Genomic DNA, 25377 nt, shown 5'->3' with positions numbered 1-25377 from the left:
AGAGCCAATACTTTAAGCATTTTAGCTTGCTCCCAGAAGGTTTAAGAAAATGTCCGTGAACCTTAAGCACGTCTGTGCATGCACAAAGCTAAGGGAGAAATCAGCTGGGAAAAGGCACCTGCTCATGTTAACAATGTGGGCACTGCCCTGCCCATCTCCTCCTGGCAAGACAGAGGGGTCTCTGCCCTGGGTTCCCTGCATCTGGGAGGAGGTGGCTGGAAATGAAGACGAAAGGCGCAGCCACCCTCTGCCTCCTGCCCCGCTCTGCCCTGAGATGGCAAACTTTGGTTTTAGGTGGGGCTTTACTGACCTCACTGAAGCAAGAGTCCCGGTGATTCACATTCCACTGGCTAATTCTTGCCATCTGTGGACTATCTATCTTGGTCTTGATCATTACAAAGGCCTTCGGATGAATATCCAGGAATAGAACTAACTGATTTGTCCTCTTAATTTATGCCCCTTTGCTGACTTAGAAACCTGCACCATCTGACTGAGAACCCCATGTGCAAACAACCTGACCGGAGCTCTGACTTCTAGTTCCTAAGCCTCAGGTGACATAGCAGCAGCAACTGGACACAAAGTCCCCTGGAAGTGCTGCTGGAGGCAGGCTCACCGTGGGACTCCATCTAAACCCCATTCCCCACCAGGTCACACACTATCCTCCCACCCCTCAAATGAGTATCCCAAGATCCACCTGGGCATCCTTTCCCTCCTTCCCACACTCCACAACCCCTAGTGAGCCCTCGGCTGAATGGGTTCAGCACTTCCCTCGTCCCCTGGTTGCCTCCAACCAGGCAGCTCTCCTCTCAGCCCCCTCCTAACTGTGGCCAGAGACAGGACACCCCCTGCTCAAAACACTTCAGCAGCTCTGCTCTGCTCCACACCTTCCAGATAAAACCTCGAACTCCCTAGCAGGAAATGCCAGGCCTCCACCATGGCTTGCTCGCTCTCCAGGCCAACCCTCCTCATTGGCTGCCAAAAGCTCGAGGCCACTGAGATACTTAAGCGCCCAGCCTCAGCTGTGCCCATAGTCTCCTGCAGGTGTGGCTCCCTTTAGCCACTCCATTACCTGGTGAGCTCCTGCTTCCCTTCCCAGTGCCCTCAGGTTTGCTCTCTAATGTTGCTCCTATTCTTCCTGACACACCCTGCGGCCTCTATCTACCTCTGCCCCCCACCCCACTGTGATCTTATTGTTAGGTGTCTCCCAGTACCACCACTCACTTTTCCCCACCCCCAAAACTTAGATGAAGGTTTTAAGTACCAAAAGCCATGTGAAATTTCTTATTTTGATAAGTATTTCCAATACTCAAATTTACTTTATAGAAATAACAAATGGTAACATGGATTTTGGCACTATATTTTGCAAAACAAAGGCCTTTTGGCCTTTCTTATATGCTTGGACAAAGTAAGGAAACTAAATCAGATGTGATACTTAACAATTATTTTTGGAAAGCTGTCTTCTCTCTGAGAAAGTATTCTTAGATGTAAGACAATAAAAGATACAACAAAAGAAAGACCACACCCTCTTTCTGTGCTACCTACTTTAAAGAGTCTTGATTCAAGGGAGGGGGCTCCAATGGACAGAGGTACTGTGAGAGGGGCCCTTGCTAGGGGGGCAGGGCCAGCTCTGGTGCTGCCATCCAAGTGGCACATGGCACAAATGCTTTGGGGAGGGCCTGCCCTGGAGTCAGGGCCACATGTGTGCCCACTTGTGAGTTAGAGATTGCAGAGGTGGGGGAGGCTCACTGGCCAGCCAGAAAAAGTGAGGCACAAAGGAACTTGTGCAGTGTGCTTGGGAGGAACTCGGCACCTCTGTCCCACCGCAGGGCCCTTGAGCTCCTCAGAGCACAGGGAGGAGACTCTCAGAGGCTCCACAAGGAAGTCAGGAGGCTGAAAGGAGGGGGGTCACAGTTCAAGCGCTCCTGCACAGAAGCCTGCAGCTGAGAAGGATGAGGGTATCCACCACTCCCTACACCAGAAGGAGACACAGAGCAGAGTGGGCAAGGCCCAGTGCCCCTTAAGAAACCCACACAGACTGTATACAGGAAGATGGCCATATGCAAGACCACCAATCACACAGCAGGGGTCTCTCTGCTCCTGTCCCCGACTCCAGCACCCCAGAATGCTGCAAGAAGAGAAAGGGCACCTGCAGGATATATTAAGGTTCTAACTATGAGCTGCCCTCCCTGTGGGGAGCGTCTGCAGGCCTCCCGGGTATCAGGCCCGGCCCTGTGACTGGACTTGACTGAAGATAAGATGGACAGGACAGCCACCAGTTTGGAACAGAACCTTTGGCACATGTTTCTTTGTGTCGAGACCAGCGATTTTCTGACTAGCTCATGTTCTGGATGGAAAAAACACGAGGAAGAAATAAGCCTTGCTACTGTTAAGCCATTGAGATGCTGAGGTTGGCTATCACTAGGGTGATCAAGTCTTCTGTTTGTCTGGGACCTCCCCATTTAAGCAATGAAAGTCCTGCATCCCAGGAAACCCCTCTGTCCCAGATGAACCAGGATGGTTGGTCATCTGGTTCTTATTGCTGTATCACTCCTCCTAAGCTGCCTGACACAGGCAGGAGGAAGGAAATACTAGTACAGAGCAAGATCCTGGAGCCACAGACCCAGCTGACCTGGGAGGAGCCAAAGGGAGCAGCCAAAGGGAACTGTCTGGTTCCATCTTCACGATAACTTGCCCATTAACTGTGATCATTATCCCAGTGTTCCAGGGAAGGGACTACAGATTGAAGAGTCCAAGTCATCTTCAGATGACACAGCTGGCTAATGAGGACTGAACCGGTGTGTGTCTGGCTTTGGTTCTAATCACCACACTGCTGCTGGTGCTGCCTCCAAAACCACCCCTGCAACATAACGACAAGACCCCCAACCAAGCACTCCTGGGGACGACGGAATGAGGGGAAATGCTAAGAGGGAGCAGTCCTGGTCCAGGAACACTACCGAAACCGAGCAAACAAGCCGTCTCTGGGCTTCCTGGCGAAGAGGGCAGAAAGGGACCCCCTGGGTCCTCCTCCAGGCTGGGAAGTGTGTCAGCTAGCCCACTGGAACAGAATGAGCCAGGAGGCGTATCTGCCAGGGAGCGTTTCCATGGGACCTGAGCAATGCTGGGCAGAACAGCTCTGGGGAAACATGCTTCGAGAAAGAACAGAGGTCTTCCCCCTTTAGAAATGGGACCCCAGGGAAAGCCTGCCCCGCCCTCTAGCCCCCAACCCGTGTGGCAGCTGAATAGAGTTCTGTTAAGACCACTTTGTGAAGCCCCAGGAGGTCACTGGAGCAATAAATGGGCACAGCTTAGGAAAAAAAGGGCAAGACTGAATCAACATCTTTGACAACCTTGTCTGGTAGCTATGTGCTAATTAACCTACTTCCCCACAGCATCCCAGACCTTCAGGTTTACTGAGGGGATGAATGTGGACTTGTTCAGTTCTGTTCAGATGGTGATGGCCTTTGAGCTGAAGGAGCCCTGTCCCCTCTGCAAGTCCCCCGGAACCTGCAGGGTTACTCTGACAGCCTGTGGGGAGTTTGGTTGCTTTTGCCACAGATAGATTTAGAGAACATTTGCCCAGTGAGACCAGGTACCTTGAGCCAGAGCAAGCATGTCAAACTCGAGGCTGCGGGTGGCATGCCTCGTTTATTTGGCCTGTGTTAGCCTTTGAGTTTGACATGGTTGGCCTAGAGCAGTGGTCGGCAAACTCATTAGTCAACAAAGCCAAATATCAACAGTACAATGATTGAAATTTCTTTTGAGAGCCAAATTTTTTAAATTTAAACTTCTAACGCCACTTCTTCAAAATAGACTTGCCCAGGCAGCGGTATTTTGTGGAAGAGCCACACTCAAGGGGCCAAAGAGCCGCATGTGGCTCGCAAGCCACAGTTTGCTGACCACTGGCCTAGAGGTTTGCACCAGGATTACTCAACAAGCATTTCCCTAGCCCCTGGTGGAAGCCAGGACACTGGGGACACAGAGAGGAAGCAGCAGTCCTTATGTTCAAGATTCCTGCAATCTGGCTAGAGAGACAGTGTTTAAGTAAAGACGTGATGGCATGACCCCTGCAACAGGCAGGGCCATGCTCACAGCTGACTCCAAGGATGTGCCTTCGCCTTTAAGTGGCAGAGATTTGTGGAGCCATTATGACAAACTGCCAGCAGGTGGCAGTCAAGTGTTTTGAGGAAGGTGTGCCTTATCTCCCCTAGCTGTGGGCATGTATAGCCTGGCTCCTGACTTCTTTTCTTTCTTCTTTTTAAAAATGCTACGGAATAAGAGAAGAGAGCCTGGTCCTAAAAACTCAGGGGAAGAACACTCTTTTCATCAAAAAACTTACTGCCTGAAGTTGAAGCAAGTTCTGGGAAACATCAGCATCTTGTTCTAAAGGAAACAAACGTATGCGCTGCTGTTACTTGGTGGGAAAGGGAAAGGTGCTGGGTGAGGGAGAAGCGAGTGAAGAGGGGGTGGGCCTGAAAGGCACTCTGTGCTTCTGGTTGGGCTGTGGCTGGGGCAGCTGGGACAGGCAGCAGGGGGTGGGCCCAAGGAGGGCTGAGACTCAGAGACAAAGAGAGAGGCCTTTGCTGAGATGGGGGAAGGTTGAGAGGAGAGAAAATGGGAAGGATATTAGGCAGTGGAGAAAAGGGATACCGAGGATCTTATATGGAGTGGCCTTTACCTTTCATCATCACAGAGAGCGAGGCCAACTGTGAAGCAGGGGAGAGCCCTGTGGACAGGCTGGGCAAGGGTGCAGGGGGCAAAGGGTGCATAGCAGCAGAGCCAGGCAGGTGAGGGCCACACAGCAGGCACTTATGCAGAGCCTGCCAACCAGGCCTGTGCCCTCCCTGCCACCTCCACAAGCAGCAGAGGAAGAGCTGGGATTCTCCCCCAGTGAGGGGCAGGTGGGAGTGGTCAGTACAGAGCCTCTGGAGCCAGAAGCCTGAGCTCAAGTCCCAGCCCCACCACTTACTAGCCCTGTGTCCTGGGCCAGTTCCGTGACCTCTGGGAGCTGCAGTTTCCTCACAGACTGAAGGAGCTCAATGTATGAAAAGCACTTAGAAGGCTCCTCAGGCTAACTGTGGTTATTGAAGTGGATGACCTCGTGCTGGTGAAAAAGGAGCACAGAAGGCTGGGGAAAGGTAAGCACTGATGTCAAAGAAAGCAAACTCAAACTGGAAATCTCGGGCTGAAGGAGCTCAGAAACAGTACGAAAGAAGCATGGGGAGTGGGGAGACTGACTGGCAAGTGGACAAGAAGGAACTTAAAAGTGAGGAGCTCCAGGACAGGGAGCTCGGGGACCAGGAGTGAGGCGATGAGGGTGACTGGGAGAGGCTGGAGAGAGAAACCTGGGAGGGGGACCGAAGAATATCCCAGAGGTCAGTGTTTTGCAGCAGGCAATACTGAAGAATTTGAAAAGTAAGTGGCATTTTATTTTTTAAATTATTATTATTTTTAATCCCCACCTGAGGATATGTTTTTAATGATTTTATAGAGAAAGGAAGGGAGAGAAACATCAATGTGAGAAACTGACTGGGGTGCTTCCTGTACGTGCCCTGACCAGGGAACCTGCAACCTAGTTATGTGCCCTGACCACAACCTTTTGGTATACAGGACGATGCTCCAACCAACTGAGCCACCCAGCTAGAGTATAAGTGGTATTTTAAAAATCCAATCTCTTCATTTTATGGTCAATAAAACTAAAAAGACATAGTCCCTCCTACAGAAAGCTGGGAACAGGATGAGAATGTTAAGCCAATGGGTGATAATAACAGAATTATGGAGTTGCCCAGGGAGATGAGACACTGAAAGCAAAGGACCATGATTTCCCTACAGAGATGCACCCGGGGCTCTGGAGTGAAACAGCGCCCCTTGGCTAAGAGGTACTGGGGGCACCGGGAGGTGGGCATCCTCCTATGTCCCACCCACATAGGTTTTGGCTGAGAGGTAAGGAGGCCTCAGATGGCTACACCCTAAAGCAATCCATCCAACACAATTTATTGAGCACCCATCCATGCCAGGTATTTTCTAAATTACCACCACAAATTCTATGTAGCAGTCAAACTTACATTCAAGACAATTTTGTAATAAAGAAGACACTGTTAGTGGGCTTGCCTACAATCATTCATTAATCTTTCAACAAATATTTTGAGGGTATCCAAGTGCCAGGCACTGTTCTCCATGGCAGTACTGGGGGTGTGGAGGTGGGAAGACAGATCCTTGTGCTCACACATTCTGGTGAGGAGGGCGAGCAAAGATAAATAAGTAAATAATACTGGGAAGTGGCAAGTGCTGGGGAGGAAAGTCAGACAGGGCAGGAAGCGCACTGGAGAGGAAAGTTGACTAAACATGAGGAGGTGAGGGGTCGAGGAAGGAGCGTTCCAGGCAAGAAGAGCCCATCAAAGGGCTGTGGTGGAGCCAACAGTGTTAGAGGATCAGCCCTGATCCTGCTTGGGTTTTTCTTCTTTAAATTTTTATTGCTTTGGAGAGAGAGAGGAAGGGGGGGGGGGGAGGGGGGGAGAGAGAGAGAGAGAGAGAAACATCAACTGGCTGCTTTCTGCACACTCCCCGACCAGAGCATGTGCCCTGACCAGGAATCAAACCTGCGAACTTTCTGTGCACAGGACAACACCCAACCAACCCATGGCTGGCTTGGGTTTTAAATCTGGCTAGAGTGCTGGGCAGGGGCTGTGGGGAGGGAGGCTTCTTAAGAAGAGACCATGTATGACCGGGGAGGAGGGACCATGTGCATATGTTGGGGGCCTGTATGTTTATGTGTGCATGGTGGTTTGCAGGTGTGTGTGTATAAGGGGGAAGTAAAGGTAGCACAGGAAGAGCAGTAAGGACATGACTAGACTAGCCTGGGGAAAAGATGCTACAGCTCAGCTGTGGTCTTAGGAGTGGAGGTGGTGAGAAGCAGTTGAATACTAGGTATATTTTCAGGCAGGTTGTGGTGATTGACAGCAATGAGGTGTAAGAGGAGTCCAGGCTGAGTGGCCGTGGGGGGTGATGAGAAGTTGTTGATTCTTATTATACTCTGAAGGAACAGTCAACGGGATTTCCTGACTGTTTTTTTCTGACGTGAGGGGCGACAGCCAGTCTGTGAACAGCAAGGGGCCGGCAGACGGGGAAGAAAAGACAGCTTTGAGTGTATTTGCCAGGCAGTGCATCCTGCGTGACAGCTGGAGGAGTCCACCCAGCAGGGGCAGGAGCCATTGGTTTGGGACAATGGCTCAAGTGGGAGGAGCCTGTGGACATCTAGGCTGCATCACAGACCCAACGGCTGCAATCCTCCTGCCACCCACCTTGCTGGAGCAGAGACTTCCTCACATTTACTGAGCACCAAACGTGCCAAGGGTGGTGCTGGCCCTCACACAGCCCATTTGGCCCTCACAATGACCTTTTGGAGAAGGCATTATTATCAACATCCTGTAGGAGATGGCACTGAGGCTCAGAGAGGTGCAGCAACTTGTCCAAGATCACACAGCTGGGAGGTAGGGAAGAGGGACTGAACCCAGATGTGCCCATCTCCACAGTTGGAACTCCACACAGGCTTTGCTGCTTCAGTGACTCAGCAAAGAAAAGCAAAAGCAAAAGCTCTGTCCCAAGTAGGAGAAAGAGGGCAGGACAGGCTTGTGCCCATCCACCTCCCGCCTACACTGAAAGATGCCAAAACTGGTAACAAGGACACCAACCAAGCAAAACTCTGGGGGAATGGCAGGTGTTTAACTGGTTAACTCACAGTTAACCAGCTGATCCTTTCTGTTTCGACTCTGAATTACTTTCTGACATGCACTTGCCCACTTGCCTGCCCAGGCAAGCACAGCTTGAGGAAGACGATTTAATCTTGTGACGAGTCTCAAGACTGTCCAGCTGGGCCCCAGACCTAAGATGTTCATCTGAGTGTGCCCTGACCCCAGGAATAACCCTGCCAGTTCCTCCTTAACTGAAACGAAATCAGCTTGTTTTCTTTCATCTGCCTCTTTCCTACAGGAGGCATAAGAAAAATGTTTCCGTGATTTCAGTTTCGTTTTCCTGAGCTTTGGTTACAGCAAGTGCTACATGTCTAAGGATCTGAGAAACCATGGGTGTCAGAGCTCCAGATAGTTTTTCTGAGAGAATATTCGTTGTAGGAATCACAATAAAACTAACAATGCAAAAACAGTAGCAGCAGAAACTACACATTGGGGTTTTACTTTGTGCCAGTCATTGTTGTTTCATTTTGTTGTCCAAGAAGGAGTGACTCATTCTCAAAGATGTCAAGCAACCGGCCTGAAATTCCTCAGCTCCCGGGTGAGAAAGCCAGGATTCAGGGCCAGGTCTGTTGGACTCCAGAGCAGGTGAAGGAGCATTATTCTTTCTGAATTAAATTAATTAAAACAAAAAAATAAACCTCCTATCAATCAATAAAAAGACAAATACCTCAGTGGAAAAAAAGTCAAGAATATGAAGAGGGAATTCACGAAATTTATGCAGGCAGAGGCCACAAACTACCAAAACAAATTTGGTAAAGAGCAGGGAGCCTGGATGATTTTCCTTTCTCTAAAACCTAAACATGAACATTAAGAATATATGTACAGGTGGGAGGGGTGAAAAAACAGAGATGATAATAAAAACTGTTTCAAACTCTTTAAGATATGTATTTTCTAAAAGAGACAGGAGAAACATCAAAACACTTTATTTCTCTGACAATGGATGCAGGTAAGAATTCTGATTTCTATCTCAAATCTAAGAGAACTAAAACCACTCCTTTTCATTTCAAATCTCTACTAAGGTTTCTCCACCTAATTTATAAGCTATTACACACACACACACACACACACACACACACACACACACACACTCCCTTATACTTTCAAAGATCCAATACATATATTTTAAACATTCCTTTTACTCTCTTGATACAAAATTTGGAAATAATATAACCTATCAACACTTATAATTTCAAAAACGATCAAACATAATAACCTAACTGTGATACAAAGAAGAAAGAAAATAATGTTAGATAATGAAAGATGCTTATACCTATTTATAACAAAAAGTAAACCTCTCAAACCTCAGAGGGAAGGCAGGGGAGGGGTGTAGGGGGTAAGAGATCAACCAAAAGACTTGTATGTATGCATGTAAGCATAACCAATGGACACAAACACTAGGGGAGTAAGGATGGTGGGGCGGGGGGAGTGAATGGGGAGAGGTCAATGGGGAAAAAGGAGACATATATAATACTTAAAAATAAAAGTAAACCTCATATAAATAAATGGTGGTTGTGTTCCTTGAAAATCCCATATACGGTATGTCCTTGGATAACGTCATTTTGTTCAATGTCATTTTGTTACAACGTTGACGAGAAAAACAAAATTGACTTCTGGCTAGATTTGCTGTCTGCGTGGAGTGTGCACAGTCTCCCATATCTGCATTAATTTTCCCTGGTACTTGGGTTTCTCCCACATCCCAAAGATGTGCATGTCAGATGAATTGGCATGTCTACAGTGTCTCAGTCTGTGTGAGTGTGGGTGGAAGGGTGTCTTGTCCAAGGCTGGGTCTTGCTTTGTGCCCTGAGTTGCAGGGATAGGCTCTAAGCCATCTGTGATCCTGAACTGGAGCAAGCAGGTTGGAAAATAATTATCTTACTTGTTTTTATTATTTCTTAAATGTATGTACAGGTCACATTTATTTCAATGCTTAATATTAGAAGTGTTTGGGCCTTTATTTAAAATTTTGGTGATGTTTTGTGACCAAAAATCTGCTTTAGGAACTTAACTCTTATTTCTGTCACTTAAGCCTATGGCAAAATAGGTTTTGTCATACATTGTTTTGCTTAGAGTCACAGTTTCCAAGAAGCTGTCAATGGTAAGTGAGGACTTACTGTATATTAAAATTATTTGTGTTCATATGTGAAAATGAAGTCAGATTCCAGGCTCAGAAAATTATAAACAACATTAAATCTACATGAATGCCCAGTGAACTTGAAGAAGTCATGTAGGACAATCCTTTTCCCCCCACATGTTATGTCTAGCATCCTTGCTGTTCCCCTAGCCCCAGTGAAAGCCCTGTCCCCATTGTGACAGCCAATCACCCCACACATTCCCCAGATTTCCTAGAGGGGACACCATGTTCTCATTTAGAACCCCTAGAGTGGTTCAACTTTTTTTACTACAAAAAGAGAAAGGACAAAGAGAAGTTAAGATATTTACACAAAGCCATATAGAAAATCAACAGCAGTCAGGACTAGAAAAGGAGAAAGAGTGGATAGACAGTGTGCTAGGTGCCTTTTGTTATGCCCATATAGGATCTTATCTAATGCTCCTATCAACCTTAGGTGTTAGTTTTATTACCATCCCCAATTTTCAGGTAGAGACGCTACATTTTGGGGAAATAAGGTTACTGCTCAGGGTCCCACTTTTGATAATGATAGAACCGGATTCTATCCAGTCCTTTTTCTGTTGCTTCCAGCAGCTCTCCCTCCAGGTCTCTGGGCCCACACGTCTGGAATCAGGTCCCTCACTCTAGGAAACAGAAACTGGGATGCATGCTATCTGAAAAGCAACCACAAAGAGAAAGATGGTTCAACCCCAGCTTCTTGACACTCTTGGCTCAGCCAACCTGTGGTCAGTGCTCTGACCAAGAAGCGCAGGGGCCCGAGCACAGGAAGCCGGCTCTGGATGAAGTCATGGCTCATCTTTCCCTAGACTCCTGGGAGAGCTGGCCTGAGCTGCCAGGGGTCAGGGCAGGACAACCAATGCGACTGCAGGGACTGTTCCTGCCCCAGGCCTCCACAGTCCCTTCCATGTTCCACAGGACGGCAGGCGGCAGAAGGGCTGGGGCTTGTGCCACCAAAGCAGGAAGGGCCAGACAGTGAATGAGGGCTTGGTCATCAAACCTTGAGCTATCAGGTGTGGGGAACAGTCCACAATAGTCACTGCTTCGCTATGAAAAGATAGTGTTATTTCCACCTTATAGAAGAGGAAATTGAGACCATGAGTGACTGGCACCTAGTTACACAGCTGGCGAGGGGCAGGGCCAACACTCAAGCCCAGGTCGGACCGGCCCCAACCACCTCCCTCTTCTGTACCTTTAAAAATACTTCCTGATGTATGCACATCAGGGAAATAAATACTGATAACCTGTATTTGTCACCTTGATCTAAACCCTCCCTGAGGGCCTGGCAGGGCTAGGACGAACCCATCTGTTGGTGACAGTGCAAAGGCCTCTGCCCCACAATCTGTTCTGTCAAAACAAATTCTGCGGAGGTTCATAGGAAAATGGTTCAACTCAGGCTCCCGTCAAATGATTTCTTGCAAAATAAGTCAGTTGGGCCAGCCCGGTCGAATGCACCATGGGCTTACTTGTAGAGCTAAGTCTGTGAGACACAGCCCCACAGCCAAGAGTACAGGCGCTGGAGCCAGACTGCCTGGATCCATCTATGCTCTGCCACTTACTTGTGTGACCTCTACTACTCCGTTTCCTCATTGGTAAATGTGGATATTGACATTATCCATCTCATACGATAGATAAGACAATTCCTATAAAGTGTTTAGAACAATGCCTGGCACATGGTAAGTACTCAATTAATGTCACCCATCACTAATATTAATATTGACTGCATGCCACATAAAGAATAGCTGAAGGCACTGGAGAACATAAACCCTGGTGAGGGAGATAAAGGGGGTGAGGAAAGGGAAAGGAAGGGGGCCCATGAGCAGACTTCCAAACTTGGAAAGTGGAATGAGTCACGCCACGCCGACAGACTTTTGTTCTGTGTTGCTACAAAGGGCAGAACTAGGTCAATGAGGAAACAGTGCCAAGAGGCAGATTTGAGTTAGAATAAAGAAGGATTTTCCAGCAGGCAGACATGCCCCTAAGCAGGAGCAAAATTCCTGGTGCATGGGGGCCTTCAGGGTAAGGGACCTGCCTGTCATGAGCAGTACGATGGGATATTCCCAACAGGAGGGTGACCAGAGGACATGACCCCTGATGCCCCTTCCACCTGGACCATTCTATCACTCTGATAATGGGCAAATAAGTGTGATAGCCAGGGTGTGGCTGATTAGCCTGAAGGAAAGAGGATGGACTTTGGACCAGTCTTAACATACACAACCTTCAGGACTTGCACTGAATGATAGTGGCAGAGATGGTGGCTGTGACCAGCAGTGAGCCAGTGAACCAAATGTGGTTCTTAAACATCTGCTGGGTACCTGGCAAATTAATTCAGAGAAAGTGTGAAATGGCAGGGCCGTGGCAACAAACTACCAACATTTTCTTACTTTGGAGAATTTGAAGACAGCATCAATTACTCACGGGACACACAATATGAAGTGGTCGGGTCGGCCAACTCCACCAGCCGGGGCTGAGACAGGAAGACTGGAGGGTCATTTCAGTTCACAGGCAACTTCCCAACCTCCTCTCAGGAAAAGGTTTCAGTCTTTTTACCACCGAACCTTTTACTGACACAACCCAATGACCTGAGTACTGGGTCTCTCGGGCCCAGCCGCATACAGTAAAAGACTAGGGCCTCAGAAATGACCAGGGACAGGAAACAGGAGCAAAGGGGGAAGTTGGCTCCTTGAAAGTTGATGCAGAAGTGGGACACCCAGGGGGCATCCTCCATTATTACCTTTATTGACTAAAAATGAAAAATGTTTTTAAAACTAGAAACTATTTTATTAACAAAAATATTACTAGATGGTATTAAAACTATAATACAAATACAAGAAAAATATAAAATTATCAAAGGAAAAGCTCAGCAGCCATTTTCGAAGTATTGGGAAACTGCTAATGTATATATTTCCAACCCTGAAAAGTCAAAAGCAGAAAAAAGTGGCTGGAGGTATCAAAAGATTAAGAAAAAATGTATGCAGATGACACCGAGGACATTCTATGCACTGATTTCATTCTTTGCCACCTGGAAACACCTGGCAACATATTTAGCCACTGTCCAGGGTGGCTGGGAACTCACTGGGCAGGAAGACAGACCATCTCTTCTCAGAGGGAATGTGCTCAATAACCTAAAGGCTCTGGCTTTAGTCACTCGGGTTCCTGAGCTGCTGGGTCTGGGGGACCTGATGCCTCCCTCTCCGCCACCAACCTCATCTACAGCAGGTCCATGTCCCAGCACGTCACCATCCTTTACCCTCCAGTTGGCTGTCTGCCTGAAGCTAATTCCCACCACTTCTTCCTGCCCTGTAATCTCCCCTCTCCCACTGGCTCCTCTCTATGCTGACTGTGACAGCCTTAATTTAGACCCAGGTCACCCCCTCACATCCTCCTAAACCACTGGTCTCCAGCATTGCTCAGAGGTGAGTTTTCCAGTAGCTTTCACAATCCATCCTTCCTCATAAAGGTTTTTCTCCTCCCTTTGCCCCCTCCCAACCTCAGAAAGAGAACTAATACCCAGGACATCAGACAAGAAAGAGACAGGTCCCAGTTCCCGTGTAAGCTCTAGTGCATTGATCCTGGCTGCCAGAGGGCTGCACGAGGAAGGATGCTGAGGGTCAGATAGTGATTACTCTTCTATCTGGAGCCATAGGATTGGAAACGGCAGCCCTAGTGCCACCCGTATGCTGTCCAGCACAGGGCAAAGCATTCCGCTGAACTCACCTGTCCCTGGCCTGTGCCCCGGACTTTCACTTCCTTTGGTATTCCTGAGACATGTCCTCAATGACCCACTTTCCGGGCTCCTCCCATCTGCCATATTTACCTTCACTAACACCCATGGCTGCACCCTGCTTTCCCTCCCCTAGCACCCAGCAAATGGGCTGCACCTTTCTCCATCAGAAGCTGCACAGCATCTATAACTCTTTTCCCAAGTGGGTCAGAGAGCAACTGAGTTTACCTTTGCCTTGGCATCCTAATACGCAGATGCCAAAATTCTGCATCCTCGCCATCTCCCCCACTCAACTTACGGTTTGTTGTACACATATAACTTGGTCTACTTATACAAATGGTCATCATTCCACTGACTTGATGCCTGAGACTGTGAACCCTGAAGGACAGAAACCAGACCTGTTTAGCTGACTGGCGCTGAGCTCAGCACAGCAGGGCACCATCAGAGAAAAGCCAGAGACTGCAGCCCCAGCCCAGCTCTGCCATGACTCGCTGTGGGGCCCTGGGAAAGTCGCTGTCTTCTCTGGGCTCAGCTTCCGCACTGATATTAAGACTTACTTGAACAAGAGGGCCTCTGAAGTCTCATCCAGCTCTAACGCACTATGAGAACACAGGCCAAAAGCGCTGGATTCATGTCTTTTCATGACTACATGGCTAATAATCACTCAGGGCTGGGCTCGGTAAGATATCACAATACAGCTCCTTTGAGTGGCACGGAGCCGCCATTGTAATCAGTGAACAAGCCTGGAGTGGATATTTAGCACTACGGAATGTGTGCTTGTATAGCTAAGTATAATGGACAATGAAGAATGATTTTATCTCCCTTCGGGAACGTAAGTACACTATTCTATATTTATATCTTCCATCTCCTAATTTAGACAGTGTAGAACTTTTTCTGATCACTCACTTGCCAATAATTTCGCTCTACATCTAAATGAAGAATAGGAGTCATATAAGTTCACAGAGTGAATGGATGGTTGATTTACAGAGCCCCTGAAATGTGTGGCTGCAGGCTGAGGCTGGCAACCCCATAATTAGATATGGCATGCTCTGTGATGATGTATTTTTTACTGTTTTTTAATAACTCAGTTCTCCTTCTGGGATGAGGGGGAAAATGGAATTTGTTAAAAATAAATAGAGATTTAGTGGCTTTTCAGCCTTCTGCTGCTTGTTGCTCATAATATTCTATAAATAAAAGAAGCCCTGCCCTATAATGCACTGTAAACACCCACAGACACTCAGAGCCAAATTCTTCCAATTATGACCCTGTGCCAGTTGCCAAGCTACTGCAAGGACCTACTTGAAAGGCAGCCATCTAGGCCATTTCCTGATTAAGCTGCCCTGTAGCAAGGAACTGAGGCCTGCTGGCCTGCTGCTTTGGCATTGTATCTAGTCTCAAATAATTGTTCCATGTTCTTGAAATTAAGCCCTTTCCTCGTGATCAAATTACAATTCAGAGGTAAGTGAAAACGAACTGTCCATCCATCCATCTATATGCCTGGGTCATGTGTGTGTGAGCATCCTGGGCTGTCACACATTGGGCTTAAACCAGAAAGCAGAGGTGCATTCACAACAATGTCTTTAATTGCCCTGAGCAAATCAAGGTCAAACAAAAGTAGGTCAGCGATGGCATGACAAGTGAGTCAGAGGCAGCCTGCCCTTCTGCTCAATGGCTTCCCTCACTAATTGGTTTGGGTCACTGTGCCCAATGCAGCAGGCTAAAATGGTCATTTAAAAATCCATACTATCCCTCACAAGGGGCAGTGCAGTTGGCATTGGTGTCTAGTTGACTGCTTTGTGGCTCAGATGCCAATGCACAGGTTGGGCAGCCCAGCTTTCAGCAAGCCCTTAAAAAACTACACACAGAGAAGCAGGAGACTGCAGTGTGCCACAGTCGCACTGAGAGAGAAATCGTTTCCAGCTCCTTAGACACCAGAATGCTCAAAGCAGGACCGGAACAAAATGGGCCCTGGCTAGAGACGAACCAGCCTCACTCCCACCTGGAAGCCTTCATTCAGTGTCAGTTCAACTGGGGGAGTACTCCGGGAGGGTGTGAACCCATGGCTTGCCAAGAGGTCTTCTTCCAAAGGCCCCAACACAATTCCCAAGCCCTATGAGCTCAAAGTCTGAATGGGGAGCCAATTGGTAAACAAGTATCACCCAAAAGAGAACTGATATGTTCTCTGTGGTCAGATTTTCCAAGCTCAACACTGGTACCTATACTTATAGGGGCAGAATTGTTCAAAGAAGGAGTATCCTGAAAAACTTGGAACCTGGGGGCCACAAAGTATGGAGCCTCCTCAGAGAGGCTCCTCTGGTGTCCAATCTGAAGTGGTCATTCCTATGACTCACACCCCACCTGTGGGTTCTGATTTGTTAATTTCTGAAATGACCTTGTTTCTTTATGTCTCCTCTGATTAGCATATGAGCATCATGAGAGCAGAGATCCTCTTCTATCCTGTTCTCCAGTGTTTCCTGAGCAACTAGACCAGTGACTGGCTCATAGTAGGTGCTCAATAAATATTCACTGAGTACACAAATCCATGTCAATCCTCAGGAGGAGCATCATATGTCCCAATCCCCCTCAATCCTCACAGCAGTGTTATGAGGTGAAATCCTTCTCTCTCCTGTATAACGAGAATATCAAAGCACAGAGAGGGTGCATGTTTTTCCCAGGCCCACACATCTAATGAGTTGATGAAGCAAGAATTCCAAGCCAGGCCTGAAGAGTTCTAATCCTGGCTTTGAAGTGAGCATCTGTTGCTTTTATAATTTAGGAAAAGCAAAAATGAAAAACTTCAGAGGAAAAACTACCCATCAGAAAGAGCTTTATATCAAACGATCTCATACATGAGATTCAGTTCCGGCACCCCAAATCCCAGTGTCATGCCCACCTGCAGAGGCAAGGACTTCAGCTGGAGCAGAGGGAAGGACTCGGGAGCCTCCTTTATGGAGGGTTCATTGCTGTATTTCAGTGGGACCCCAAAGGCCAGGCTGGGAGGGGAGAGCACATCAGCAGTGACACCCACATTCCTGTTACTGTTGGAAGCAGCAGGCTTATTCCATAGTTTTCTGGAAAGATTCCGGGGAGAGGCCTACAAGCAAGTTAGAAGACTGGGGAGTGAAGGTACTTGAAATTTGCCTTCTCCCAGGAATTTGTTTTCATCCATATTTTAAAAACTGAAATTTTAAAAAAAGGAAAGGAAAGAAAGCATATTTTTTAGTATTAAAATTTCAAAAAATTTTAAATTGGAAGTAGAAATTTACATTTATCTCAATTTAAAATGCTAAGCCCTTCTGAAGCTCAGCATATGCACCTTTATGATCTATGCATCACAATGACATTTTTATTAGTCTGATATTTGGGAGGAAAAAACACAACCACCTCTCCTGTCTGTCTGCTAGATGCAAGCTATGCTGGAATATATGTGCAAATCAGCAGGTTTGTCACAGCAAAATGGCCAGGCCAGTTCCAGTGTCTGAATACACATCTCAAATATAGGAAAGAAACAAAAACAGCAAATAGTATCAGTAAAATGGGTATTTCCAAATGCTACCAGGATGGCCTAACAACCTTTGAATACAATATCTTACAGAAATAGAAAACCCTTCCTGGTTACAAATGGTCATGAACCCAGTTACAAATATGCTCCTGGTTATGAACGAGGAACGGTGGGATGACAAAAGAGCACATAAGCTATCCCTCTGGATCTGAATTTCTCAACTGGAATCTGTAGGTGGCCTTTGGGGAAAATATCTCAAGAGAAATATTGGGCTTGTGAGTATTTACTAGTTGTATGTTTTTGGAGAGAGGCTTCATACATTTCATCAGATTTATAAAGTGATCTGAGACCCCAAAAGACAGGGATACCCACCAGCTCATTCTGCTGCTGCTCATTCTTTGGACAATCCTACTGACAAAAACAACTACATAGGAAGCCCCGCTGGCGTTCACAGCAGGCAAAGTGACATCGACAATCAGGGAAAAGTGTTCTTGCCTGAACAGCCCCGCCATAGGAGAGAACTTGGTCAGTGACTGAGAAGAGGGCACTGGTGGGAAGGGACCAAGGAACTGCTGAGCCTTAGCTTGACCTCATTGCCCAGAGAGGAACAAATGGCACAACCAGAAAGAGCAAGAGAGCAAACTGCAGGACCAGAAAGTCAATAGGCAAGATGCACTTGGGAGCAGCAGTGTGGGAAGAAGAAAAGACATGGGCTCTAGAGTGAGGCAGGGATATGTTCAAACCCTGGTTCCACCTACATACTAGCCATTGGCCTTGGATGAAGAAGATGATGAAGATGACAGCAGCTATGATGGCCTAATGTAGCATACAACAAACAAGTACTTATCCTATCTAATAAAGAGGGAATATGCTAATTGACTCTCATACTGTCGCAAAGATGGCGGCACCCACAGCCAATGAGGAGGAAATATGCTAATTTGACTGCCACGCCCTCAAAGATGGCGGTGCCCACAGCCACAAGATGGCGGTGCCCAGTACCCTCAGCCCCGCCAGGGCACCTGCCTCCGGAGTCCCCCAGTCCCCTCAGCCCCCAGCTGCCCAGGGCCAGCCCAAGGTGCAGGCAAGCCTTGGATGGCAGCTGCCCAGCCACCCAGGGCTGGCCCGAGGCACAGGCAAGCCTCGGATGGTGGCTGCCCAGCCTCCCAGGGCCGCCTGAGGCTTGAGCTGCTGGCAGTGGCAGCAGCAGAGCTGTGATGGGGCGTCGCCTTTCCCTGATCGCCAGGTCGTCTCCCACTGCTGAGGGCTCCTGGACTGTGAGAGGGGGCAGGCCGGGCCGAGGGATGCCCCCCCTCCAGTGCATGAATTTTCATGCACTGGGCCTCTAGTGTATTTGTAAAACAACATGCTACTTCATTTAATTTTCAAAGCAACCCTATGAACCTTCTCTATATTATCTCCATTTTCTAGATCTGGGAAAAGAAGGTTAAAAGGATTAAGTAGCGCCGAAACCGGTTTGGCTCAGTGGGTAGAGCGTCGGCCTGCGGACTGAAGGGTCCCGGGTTCGATTCCGGTCAAGGGCATGTACCTTGGTTGCGGGCACATCCCCAGTGGGAGGTGTGCAGGAGGCAGCTGATCGATGTTTCTCTCTCATCGATGTTTCTAGCTCTCTATCCCTCTCCCTTCCTCTCTGTAAAATATCAATAAAATACATTAAAAAAAAAAAAGGATTAAGTAGCATAGCGAAGGTCCACAACTAGTTGGAATTCAAAACCAGGTCTGTTTGACTCCAAGTCCATGTTCTTAACTACTGAGCTCCACTGTAGTGTGGTGCTTTAGCTTCCTCATCTGCAAAAACTCACCCCTGCAGGGTGGTGAGGGTTAGATAGAATGCATGTGAAGTGCTTAACATGGCACCTGGCAAAGGGGAAGCTCAATAGTGTAGCTATTAATGTCGTTTGGATGACATCTGGACCTTTGGAAGAGAGAGGGAGATGTGGGCGGTGGCATCTGGCTATACAGATGGTACGGCATTTCCCTTTACAGGGTGCAGCAAACAGGACTGGGAACACTGAACCAAGGTCTGGGGTGGTATACTCTTGGAGAGGGAGAGAGAGGGGACACCTCAGCAAGGTGGGCAAGAATGTGTTTACTCGAAGATGAAAGACTTTTCATTAAAAAGTCTTTGGAGAGGACCAGGAACTTTTGAAAGAAGAAATAACTCAAGCTCAAGAAGAAAGTTCTCAAGAGGCAATAACAGACTGCATGCCTGGGCCTGGGCCGGGAATGGTACCCGACAGAGCATGAAATACCCGACAGAGCATGAGAGCTCCTGTGCATGTTAGTGGTAAGGGAGATGTTGAACTCAAGTTATCAGTAAACGGGCCTGAAACATGGGCAAAACCTAGATAGTCTTAAAAAAAAAAAAAAAAAAAAAAAAAGGAGCTTTTGTTGGAGCAAGTGTCCTTTGAAGTTATTATGGAGAAATGCACCACCACAATGACTCAGTGTGACCTGCAGTGCGTAAGATCAAGGGACCGTCTGAAGGAAGGAGTCAGGCTCACTGACACCACCACTTTGACTACATACTTAGAGAAGATTGAAGAGGGGGCTTCCATGGAGCAGCAGTCTCTCCTCAGAGGCCAGCAGCACTGCTCAGGACGTGCTTCCTGGGACCGACGTCTGCCTGGGAAGAAACTCATCATGGAGTGTTGCCAGCCTCTCCTCAGATGAGCTAGTCCCCTCCTGCTTTTCTTAGAAAGAAATCACTCCACCAAGTTCTCCCAATAGGAACCAAAGATATTCAAAATGTTTCACATTCTGTCAGAGTCCCCTCTTCTCCATCTCCACAGCTCTACACAGGGCTCAGGAGCAATTCCCTGGACCATTTTAGCTGCCTCTAACTAGTTCTGCTGCCTCCCCATCTAGTCCAGCCCCCGCATGGCCACCAGCTGGCTTTCTAAAATAAAAGTGCTGACCACATCACTCACCTCCTGAAAGATGTCTACTAGATTTGCACTGCCACGGGATAAACACCAAAGTCTTAAATTGCATAAACTCATTCATTTTTGCATTCACCCATCTAGTGAATGATGATCACCTACTGTGTGCCAGGAGGCTCTGGTTTAGGCCCTGGAGAAAGAGTGGTAAATGAGACAGGTAAGACAAGACCCCATCCTCACAGATTTACATTCTAGTAGAGTAACACAAACATATAACATTAAGTCAGGTAAAGGTGAGTGCTAATGAAGAAAAATAAAGCAGGGTATGAAGACAGAGTGATGGGGCAAGGGATGGGGCAAGATAGTCCTTGTTTAGATAGGTGAAAGACCACTTGAACAGAGACCAAAATGGAGTAAAGGTGAGCCAGGCAAAGACATTGGGGAAAAGTGGCCCAGACAGAGAACAGCAAGTGCAAAGGCCCTGAGGCAAGAAACACAGTGGTTGGAATGGAATGAGCAAAGTGGAGAGTGCTAAGAGATGAGACCAGGGGAAGCAGGAGGGGCTGGCAGGCCATGGCGAAGAGTTCAGATTCTATTCCAGGTATTCTAGGAAATGACTGAAGAGTTCTGAGCAGGGAAGTGATGTGATCTTATCTACTTTTTAAGAGGTCACTCTGCCTGACTGTGTGAAGACTGAAGCAGCTAGGCCAGAGTGGAAATAGATGGGGTCATCTGGATGAGGGTAGGGAGGTATGGTGGCTTTTAAGACATACTCTCATGGAACAACTATCAAGAATCGTGAAGAGATAATGTGAGGACTGAAGGAATGAGCAGGATTAAGAATGATGCCTACAGTTTGGGCCTGGGTAACCAGGTAAGTGGTGGTGCCACAAAATATGAGGGGTCTGAGATGCCCTTTAAACATCGAAGTGTGGATGTTGAGTGGGCAATGGTAGGTAAACTGCAGGCTTGGGAGAAAGGTCTGGACTTGTCAGTTTAAGGATGACCACAGGGATGTGGCACTCAGGTCCTCATCTCTTGGCCCCAGCTCCAGACACGCATCTCCTCCAGGGCTCTCACTCTGCCCTGTGGCTCCTACTGCCTAAAACAGCCGTGGGCAAACTACGGCCCACGGGCCAGATCCGGCCCGTTTGTCTGTTCTATCTGGCCGGCGGAACCGAAAGAGCAGAGGGTTCTCTTGCTCTCCCCTCCGCTCCTTTACTTTGAATTTATATTAGTTCACACAAACACTCCATCCATGCTTTTGTTCCGGCCCTCCAGTCCAGTTTAAGAACCCACTGTGGCCCTCGAGTCAAAAAGTTTGCCCACCAAAGCCAAAACCGGTTTGGCTCAGTGGATAGAGCGTCAGCCTGTGGACTGAAAGGTCCCAGGTTCGATTCCGGTCAAGGGCACGTAACTTGGTTGCGGGCACATCCCCAGTAGGGGGTGTGCAAGAGGCAGCTGATCGATGTTTCTCTCTCATCGATGTTTCTAACTCTCTATCCCTCTTCCTTCCTCTCTGTAAAAAATCAATAAAATATATTTAAAAAAAAAAAAAGCTGCAACCTTAAAAAAAAAAAAAAAAAAGTTTGCCCACCCCTGGCCTAGAATGTCTGCCTGGACTTTTGTAGCGTAGACTCCTACTCCTCTCTCTTTTTTTTTAATTGTAAGAATAAATTTTTTTTTCTTGTTTTAAGATATGGTACAGTTCTCAATGGGTCTTGAATCCTTAGTGAAATGGTGTCTTATGAAAAGGAAAGTCTTTTCATTGGGTTTCTAATTGGAAAGGATTTGGTTTTTCTTTTCTCTTTCAAATACATTTATTGGGGGTCTACAGTATACCATGCTTTGTCCTAAGTGACAGAGAAAGCAGAGGGTAGAGTACAAATGACTAAATAATATTTGTCATTGGATTGACAATCATTTGGTCTATCTCTCCTACTCCTCTCTTAAGACTTGCTCAAAATTCACCTCTTGTCTATGAGACCCCTCCTGATTCCCCAGAAGAGAGCCACTTGGTCCTCTCTTTTCCCACGGCACCCTGTTGCATGCCCTGATGATGTCACAAGCCCAAGTCTCACCACAATCTATTTGTACCTTTGCTCCCTGAGAGCTCCTTGAGGGCAGTGAGTGTAAGTCTATTCCTTTCTGTGTACCACCTAACACAGTAGTCGGCAAACTGCGGCTCGCGAGCCGTGGTTTGCCACTCTGTTGACTAATGAGTTTGCCGACCACTGACCTAGACTCTCTATTCCAATAATTACAGGCTGTTGTTGTTCCTTGTGATTAAGCCCCTATCCCAGTGGTCGGCAAACTCATTAGTCAACAGAGTGGCAAACTGCGGCTTGCAAGCCACATGTGGCTCACGAGCCACAGTTTGCCGACCACTGACCTAACATAAGGCCATGGTGAACACTTGCTAAATAAATGGAGTTCTCTCTGCAAAGAAGTGCAAAAGAAATTATATACATGTAAACTGACTCACACTGCAGCTGCTGTGTGCAAGGGGAAAATAAGGCGCTATCACTGAAGCACTAATAAAGCTCAATGGGGTAGAACCGGATTTTCCTTTGAGGAGTTTCTTAACACAAAAGAGCTTCAAGAAATGTAGGAGTTGAGTATCTCAGAGTATTGGGAGGTGTAACTGTACCTGGTAAAGGTGTTTTGGGTTTTACTGTGGAAACACCCAGCAAGTCCAAAGCCACAGCACTCAGGAGTTGGAGACAGAGGGAAGGACACCTGGAATTCTGACAATAACCCTTGTGGGAGGTCCTATTTGTCCTCTTTGCAGATGTGGACAGTGAATATCAGAGAGGTTAGGTGATGTGCTCAGAGTCACAAAGCTGAGAAGACAGGAGCCAGGATTCACACTCAGGTCTTCTCGATACCAGTGCCTGTGTTCCTTCCAGCACACTCCACAGCCTTATTCTATGATATGAGGTCACATGGCGAGAAGGACCTTTAGGGACCACCTGGACCCCAAACTGCACCAAGGAAATGTAATTCTGCAGAGGGGTGTGATTTTCCCACTGTGACTGAGGAGTCATCATCAGAACCCAAGCCGGAAACTAAGTCTCTGAACCTCAGGAGCACTCGGTCCGCACTGCCTCCTATGGTCCTCACAGGGCAAAGACAAAGCAAAAGATAACATTTTAATGGTCTAACTCAGTGGTCCACAAACTGCAGCTCGCGAGCCAGATGCGGCTTGCGAGCTGCGGTTTGCCGCTCTGTTGACTAATAATTTTGCCGACCACTGACCTAGACTCTCGATTCCAATAATTACAGGCTGTTGTTCCTTGTGATTAAGCCCCTATCCCAGTGGTGGCAAACTCATTAGTCAACAGAGCGGCAAACTGCGGCTCGCGAGCCGCATGTGGCTCGTGAGCCACAGTTTGCCAACCACTGGTCTAACTTATCTGCTTTCAAGTACCTTAGAAATAAAAGTGAGAGGATGCGAAATTGTGTTTTTCATCATTTATTATTGGCTGTGTGATTCCGGGGCTCCACTGATCTGAGAAATGTGGTCACCTCACCAAGTGAGTTACAGAGCCAGCAGCAGGAAGTGAACTGACCAGTATGAGGCAGCTCTCTCATTCCTTCAGACAAATTTTCGCTGCCTACCTACTATCTGCAAGACCCTGAGCAGAGGAAAAGGAAAAGAACCCTAGAGTTGAACTGTGGCTCCCCACTGTGTAATATTTAGTATAGTAACCTTTTTAAGCCTCAGTTTCTTCATCTATAAAAAAAAAATTAACAGTCCCTGTTTTGTAAAATTGTTCTGGTAACTAAATGGGATGACACATGGCCCTGGTATATAGGAGTGACTCAGTAAACACCAAGTGGCTGGTGGTTTACTCATTGCCAAGAAAGAAAAGGAACTTACTCATAGAAAAAGGGAATGGAACAAATTAGCTACACCAAAGCTCTTGTGAAAAACTTAGTAGAATAAAGTAGCATCACACTCTACAAATTTACTATAGCATAAAGAAATTCTTTAAAACATTTTTAGTGGCTGAGTATCTTAAGATAGGGTAGGGAGAAGGAGAGGCAGAATGTGAGAAAAGAGAGAGAGGATGAATTTGAATACACCACTGTATTGGTAAGAGTCAAGAGAAGTTCAAGTATATACATAAAAAATAATGCAACTTTATCACTAAAGGATAAAGTGGCCTATTAATTATATATGGTACTACTTCTCTGTCAAGCTCCTATTCAACCTTCAATACCCTACTTGCTTTATGACTTCTTCCATTCCACTGCACCTAGAGGTTAATTAATCATCCCTCTACTAATTGATTCTTATTATTGAACATATTACACCACCTCTGCTCATTGGGCTCCCCTACCAAACACAGAGCTCCTAAAAATATACATTGTATGATTCATCTCAGGGCTCATGCGGTGGCTTTCCCCTGGCTCCAGGATCCCCAGCCATCAGCTACCAGTTCGGGGAATCTCCAGAGGAGAAGTTTCTCTCTACAGCAGGAAAAAGAGAGAGGACTTACATTTATAAAGTGTCTGTTCTGTGCTGAACATCTCAGAGGCACCTTTGAATCTTAAATCATGTATTCCTCGAAATACCCCTATGAGGGAATTATCCCTATTTTGTAGAAGGGGGACCCTGAGTCTCAGAGAGGTTAACAGTCAAAGGTTTGTGCTCCTAGTATAGTGATGGGCCAGGATTTGAACCTGGGTCTATCCAACTCTAGATCCGTTTTCACTAGACCAGACCACCTTGCCTGTGTCTAATGAAGCTGAAGGCATCCTAGGACCATATGTGGTCTGGGCATCAAATCTACTGTCAGATTAAGAAGTGAGGTCCATGTGAAGAAGCTTTGGCCAACACAGGACAACCTGTTAGCAAAAGCCAGACACCAGCTCAGAGAGGCAGAGAGGAGGCTCTGGAGCAGGTAGAATTCAAAGTTTCATACGCAGTTAGCAGGTGGTAAGCTAACCATCTCCAGAGACCTGTCCTTTCCAAAGAGAAAAAGATATTCCAGACCAACAGTTCTCAACCACGTGTAATCCGTTAAGGTCCCTCATCAAGAATTCACAGATCCTTCCCAAATGCTAAGGAAATGTTCTAAACATGACCGTAAATGCCAGTACTCTGAGGAGAAAGCTGTGGACGAAAGTCGCCACAGGAAATCTGGGAATGTCACTTCCCTTTCCGTTCTCCACCCTCAGCTCAGTGAAGAAAACATCCATGGTGTGCGGCAGGCAAAAAGCCTCACAGTGATCTGACTCCACTACCTGTAGAATCAGAAGACTGTGTCCAAGGCACTGTCACTTACCAGCTGTGCAACGTTCAGTGAGCCAGACCTTTGAGCTCAAGTGTCCCCAGATATAAATAGAGAGGAGAGGGGAGTACCTTTTTT

The 25377-nt window shown here is 47.2% G+C and overlaps 1 protein-coding gene across 3 annotated transcripts in view; it reads right to left on the bottom strand.

The window, feature by feature from the left end:
• The window catches only part of BMAL1 (basic helix-loop-helix ARNT like 1), a 104428-nt gene that overhangs the window by 36631 nt on the left and 42420 nt on the right, over positions 1-25377 (bottom strand). The gene's annotated exons all lie outside the window — the stretch shown is intronic.

The sequence above is a fragment of the Plecotus auritus genome (genome assembly GCF_963455305.1).
Source record: "Plecotus auritus genome assembly, chromosome: 9".
Classification (NCBI taxonomy): Eukaryota; Metazoa; Chordata; class Mammalia; order Chiroptera; family Vespertilionidae; genus Plecotus; species Plecotus auritus.
The sequence above is the reverse complement of the archived record's forward strand: the minus strand, read 5'-3'. Positions and strand labels throughout refer to the sequence as shown.